Here is a 7,059-nt window from a genome sequence, read left to right as displayed (position 1 = left end):
ATCAATTCCAGATATGCTAAGCAGAGACCGCGACTGCGACGCTGACTGCGACGCTCACTGCGACTGCGGCAGCCATGTGATGTGTGATTAAAGATTCTTTAAGGTTGGATAGAGGGCTCTTATTTGCATTTTAGTTCAAATTAAAGCTACCAATAGTTAATATATTTTCACGTGATGCACGAACTCGATTATTTTGTTGTATCTTTATCTATTTTTTTCGATTTACCTTTGTATTTGTGTGTATGTGTATTTACCTTCGATATTTGACTCTTTAGTTGGGCTAGGCCAGACGCTCCCAGAATCATGATATGAAAATATTCTGCTCTTAAGAAATTCCAGTTATACCTAAGGCAGAGATTTGGAACCTTTCTCCATCTATATGTAAGTGGCCTAGTTTTATACCCTGTTGGTTTACATGCGGGTATACACATTTGGACATAAGACGTACAGACCTGAAGCAATTTTTACAATTACACTTAGTCTTAAATGGATAACCAGTTCATAAAACTGTTACAGCAGGAAAATCAAGTTTTTCATTTTTTTAAATTAATTTAATTAAGGGAAAAAATAGCTGGCCTATTCAATTGCTTGGTTTAACTTAAAGCTGTTTCTCTGCAAGGGTATTCACTCGTCGGCACTGCCAATTGTATTTTCTTATTATACCATATTCAAATAATACATACACACATATATTTTGCTGTCCATCGCATTGCCTTACATTCCATTGTATGCAAATGCGCTCGGCTCCCTCTCCACAGACGCCCCTGCATGGTGGTCAGCGCCTGTTTTGAATCCCCCTTTAATTCCATTGTATTCAAATTCCTGGCCTCAACTGATTCCTCAATTCAATTCAACAGATGTTTAATAATTTTCACTCAATTATTTATAGAACATTTGATTTATTCACTTGCTGGCGCTGGCCTGCTGATAACTCCGCGCAGCATAAAAAAAAACAACAACAACAACAATAAAAGACGCGTTGACTCTATAAAAGCAAACAAAGCGAAAAAAAGGCAAATTTACGATTGGCAATCAGCCTTATATAAAAAAGCGCGCCTTTAACGCGCACAGCAACAACAACAACAACCAAAAGAAGAGGAAGAACAACAACAACACGCAACAGTCGGTAAACATAAGAGATAAAAAATAGGACCGAAACGATTTCAATTTATTGGACTGGGCCTTGGCAATCAGATGATGACGTCCAAAGCCAACGAAAAATTGGGATAGGTTTGGCTTGGCACCCAAATTATGCGCTTGTGTGTGTGCGCGTGTGTGTGCACAGCATATCAACAACTTAAATTATGGTGCCACAAACAGAAACAACAACAAAATGCGACAGCACGACTGGCAAAGAGCCAGACAACAGGCGTTGGCTATATTAATGTATCTGTATCTGCAGCTGTAGCTGTAGCTGCATCTTGATGCATCTGCAGCAGCATCTGATTGCAACTGGCAGAGGCCAAAAACAGCAGCCAAAAAGAGCAACTGTTGTATGGAACGTGAGGGAAAGAGAGAGGGGCAGAGCGAGAGAGGGCGAAAGAGAGTGAGAGAGATGGCTAGTCTGCTAGTCTGCACTCATTCTCAGAGTTGGAAACGCCAACGCTTCGCCAAAGTAGCTGCAATAACCGCAGCAAATTGAATGAAATAAAATGCAATGTCAAAAGCCTATACAAGGGAATAGTCGCAGACTATTGAATACTCTGCCAAAAAAAATCAAAGAACAAACAGAAGATTTGTAGATGTAAATAAGAGAGAGAAAGCTCGCAACAGTCTTGAAAGGTAAGAGAAAGAGACAAATAAAGGGCGAAAGGTTGAGAGAGAAAGAGAGAGAGAAAGAAAGAGAGTGAGAGAGAGAGAGAGAGAGAGAGGGAGAGAGCGATTGACTGTAATATATATAGATAGAGAGAGAGAGAGAGCGAAGACAAGCTGAAACTTTATTGATACAACTGAGAACAAGAGAGTGTGTGAGAGAGAGAAAGAGAACGAGAGTGACGAAGTGTGTAAGACAGTACACATCAATTGAAATATAAGAGAAGAGAGAGTTAAATATAAGAGACAGAAGGGGAAATGCGATTTTACCATCAATAACGAAAGAATAAGAGACTATCTCAATTAACAGCTAAAATCTCACCTGACATCTCATTAAATACTAATTGTGAGCTCTTTAAATTCTTCATAAGACACCTCATTAAATATGACAAATCCACTGACATAGCTAAGCACCCTTTCACGAATACCCTACAAACAATGCCCGTGCGCAATTGAACATTGCCTGTTTGCTGTCGGCTTGCACAGTGGGCCAATCGTCGCGTCGGTCGTCGCAAGCGTCGAACCGGTGTGGCCTGTCATAACAAATCGACGGGCAGCGACACCGGCTGCGACCGTGACTGCGACGCAGACTGCGCTGCCAGCTGCCGGCTGCTGTGAAGATCAGCGACTAACCAGCGTTCGTTTTTGTGGGGCAGACAGACTTGAATTGTATCTGTATCTGAACGATACGAAGACCCAGCGGCAAGCGTACGTAAGCAAGTGTGGAGCGGAGGGCGGGCGGGCCGCGGCAAGGGGGACATGGCGGTGCGGACGAACGGTTCTCAGTGACTCGTTAAGTGCTTTTTATAACGGCAGGCGGCATCGATTTCCACGATTTCCACCTCCATTAGCGATCGCTGATTGATTCGATTTCGGTAGCAAATTGCTGGAACATTTGTTGCATGCGGCGAATCTCTTATTTAATCAAATGTGGCACAGCGTCTGTGTGCCTGCGTGTGTGTGCAGCTCTCGCGCTCTAGACTGCGCGTTTGCGTGTGTGTGCGTGTGTGCGAGTGTGTGTTATTTGCTTTGCCTCAATTGACAGAGCGGCAAAAACTAACAAAAGAATTCAATTAAGAAGCGACGCGATGCTCATTTTTTGGCGTAAATTCAATTAATACGCGAAATATACAAAAAAATATAAAATAATAAAAGAAAATATTATGTATAAAGATAAAATTATAGACGCAAGAGGAATAAAAATTGTAATAAGAGTCTTGCGAACACAAAAATGTGCATAAAATCGAATAGAACCAAAAACGAATAAAACTATAATGTAACTAAAATAAACATAAAATGGATCCCAAATGGAAAGAAAAAATAATATAAATAATATTAAAATAAATATATATATATATATAGATATATGTTATAAAATAAATAATAAAGATAGATAATAATGAACGGATAGTTTTGAAATAAAATAAACATATGCTGCTTAAATAATTAAAATAAAATAATAAATAATAAAATAATATATATATGAACGAATAACTAAAAATTGGAATATAAAAAATATGATATAAATAAGAAAAATATTTTGTAAATAAATAAATTGCTAAAATATATAATTTAATTAAAAAGAAAATGTATTTTAAGTGAATAAATTGCATAAATATATATAAAAAAAAATAAAATTAAAATATTAAAAAAATAAATAAAAATGATCAATCAGATTGAATAAATTTGTGGTAATAATTTCAATAGCTAGTCAAAGGCTAAAAACTTGAATTAAGGACTACAAAAAAAAGGAGGAAACAATTATGGCTATAATTATAAATTATTGTTGATTGATAATTAAATAAAATGAAATCTCAATTACAAACAAAATATTTTGCAGTTAAATATTTAAATAATAATAACTATCAATAACTAAAAATTCGTAAAAAATGTGTTAAATGAAATAATAAATCTGCTAATGATTTATCTGATGCGGCTGCTGGTTTGCTTTGTTTTGTTGATGCCGGTCTGAATACCTTAATTGCGTGTGCCACGCCCACAAATAGCTTTGACGCCCATCAATTTGATTTGTGCGTGTAGAATTTTCATTAATTCTACATTTTGGCGCTGTCTTTGGCGATTTGGCTGTTAACATTTGTTTTTTTTTGCTATTTGTTTTCTGTTATTGTTGCATTTACATGCTAAATTATTTTTATTGCTCGCCGTAATTAGCAAATTGTTTTTATCCAGCTGCACAAATGACGTCACAAACGCAAACAAAATATCATTTAATTGTTTAGATATTCATTTTTTCGTGACTGCTTTGCCAAACAAGCGACGAGCTTTGCGAGGGCTGTTTAATAGGAAATGATATTTGGTAACTTATTTTTCATGCGCGATTTGAAAATATATTTTTTTATGCATTAAACATTTTTAATGTATCTTAAATATATATTTTTTAGTATTAAATATTTTTACTGACTTTTGAATATATTTTTGTTCATGCAATAAATATTTTTTAAGATTTCAAAAAAATGGTTGTTCATTAAATATTATTAGATATTTTGAAATAGTTAGTTATATATATTAAACATTTTTATAGATTTTTAAATATATTTTTTATTAAGAGTTCATGGATTACAATTATTTTTACATATTTTTACAATTGAATCTTTATTAATGTCTTTCGAGAGTCTTGAGTATATCCGAGATAAACACAAATAATAAAAATAAATATTTAAAAACCATGAAAATAATTGTAATCATTTTTTTATTTAAAGATTTTTACTACTTATACTTATAATTTGTACGAACTTCCCTCGCATTTGATATAAATGAGAGCCCGCTATACGCAGAAGAGTAGAAAAAGCATTGAAAGAAGGTGAACATAAAAACGTGGGTAAAGCCTGCGGACACACTTAGTTGAGAAGTAGCTGAAGAGCTGAGCCTAAGACGAATGATGTGCGAATTGAATTCGCATAAGCAGAGTATTTTTTCTTTAAAACTTGAAAAAGTAAAAGTACTTTCATTTTTGAAGTTTCTGAAACAAATAAACAACTGAGGCTAAGCAGAAAAGCTCTTGAACTACTTTGTAATCTTTGGCTATCAGTTGAAACGTGTGACTACAGTTCGTATAATTATCTCTGGCACTCAACGCATTCTTAATGGGTTTTAATTGGCTTGTGGCTTTTATTGAAATTTATGACTGCATAAATCGGAAAACTAAATAAAACTCTTATTATTTTATGTATGTTTGCTTCCTCTTTCATTTGAAAACAACATGCTCTTATGCGGCATTGCTACAATATTTGCCAGCAGACAGGAAAAAAACATTAAATCAAATTCCATTTTCTTTGCCATTTCATGTAAATTATTGCCACAATTTACATATCGTGTGTAAATGAGTATGTGTGTGTTTGTGTTTAAAATGTATGAGATTTATACAAATATTTGGCATTTTTATTAGGGGCAGTCAAAATCAGAGCGCCAAAAGTTGATGTATTTATGTTCGGCTCTTTTCTATATCTTTATAGAATGTATGCATAAATAATTATTGCATTAGCCGCAATAGTTTTGACCGTTTCTCGGTGCCCCACACACGAAACGTGACACTTGGCTATCAGATTTTGCACTTGAGCGCTAATAAAAAACACGCAACACTCGAAGGTTGCGGTTGGGGCACGTAAATACAAGTAGTTCGACACAAAGTCATAAGTACGAGACAGTTCCAGTTATTAGCTTACCAGAAAAACCGTTGATCAATCGAACAGTCTGCCAGTTACACTTACCAATCGGTATGTTTTTCATGCGCTAACAACATTATGTATAATAACAGCGCTTGCTATTAACTAATCTACTGTTACTTAACATGTGATGTACATTTTAAAACAAACCAGTACTAGACTTTGTCTGTGAGAAGCAATAAACTTAAATGCATAATATCGGGCCTAAATGCTATTAGAAAGTGTATTCCCGCTTCGTGGGAAACTGGACAACGCTTTTCTTTTACGTTGCAAGCGATCTAATTGATTTTGTTGTGTTTAAAAGTCGCTTTAGCAGCGCTCACATGTATTTATCAGCTTAATTGAGCAACGAGACGCGGCAAAAAAAAAAGAAAAACAAAACTCGGCATTAACACGTTTCGGGCAGTCGCGACAATTAGCGGTTAAATGATGTCAAATGCGATCAACGTTTGTTTGTTTGTTTGCATTTATCAATGGAAACAATGTATATTAGCAGCGTATAACATGAATATAACAGTTAGCATTGCAGCAGGCTGTTAGTTAGCAGCGACAGCGCTGCGCTCAAAAGCTTGCTATGGTAAATGGCAAGCAGAGCACAAAATGGCTGCCTGTGTCATCAGAACGCGTTTGAAATTCGAGCGAAGCGCACGTGCTGTCACAGAGCAGCGCCCGAGGTAGAGAAAAGAGCGACTAAAAAGAAAACAAGAGGCGCCCCTTACAACTGTTGTCAACAACAAGTGTGTGTATGTGTGCGTAAGTGTGAGTGCAAGATAAGCGCGCGCTCTCGCTCTCTTCACCTGTGCCTGTATGTTAAACTCACCACAGTGCTCAACTAGGGAAGGCTGTGTGCGCTTTTTACAGCGTGTGAAATTATTTGCACACTCACAACGTCTTGGCGAGCACGCGAAGCCAGTTGCTCCTGCGAATTTTAGTGCGAGTGCAAAAGAGAGAGCGCCAAAGCGAGCGCGGATGTGAGTGCGAGTGCAAGAGTGCCATAAAAAAAGTAAACAAACGGCGTAAGGCAGCGTGCAAACAAAAAAGCCAAAGATTGACAAATCCCAAAAAATAATAATAAAAACAAACAGAAGAGCAACAACATTTTACAGCTTTGCTTGCGATTGCTGTAACTGTTGCTAGTCCTACACACACACACACACACACACGCACACACACACACATACACGTATTTGCATATGTTAACATATGTATTTAGCTGACCGCCTGTTAATTTAATATAAATTTTATAGATTTATTCTATTAACGGCTAACAGCGCGGCTCGCTGCTAGGGCCCAGAGGGGCGTCGAGGGGACAGCAGCGACGAAACGTGTCTATTTAAACGAGCAAATTTGGCACTGAAAAAAAAATAAATAAATAATAACAAAGCATATGCAAAAAAAAAAAAAAAAGAAATAATAATAAGCCAAAAAATGATATCGCTTTTTTGAAGCACGCGCCTGCAAAAACAAAAAAAAGAAACAATGATAAATAAAAATTAAAATAAATGCAAATTATTTATATATTCAATCATAAGCGATAAAATGAATAAAAACAACAACAACAACT

Source organism: Drosophila novamexicana, unplaced genomic scaffold (assembly GCF_003285875.2).
Source record: "Drosophila novamexicana strain 15010-1031.04,08,12 unplaced genomic scaffold, DnovRS2.1 tig00000858-arrow-arrow-pilon, whole genome shotgun sequence".
Lineage (NCBI taxonomy): Eukaryota > Metazoa > Arthropoda > Insecta > Diptera > Drosophilidae > Drosophila > Drosophila novamexicana.
This window is presented reverse-complemented; position numbering follows the sequence as displayed.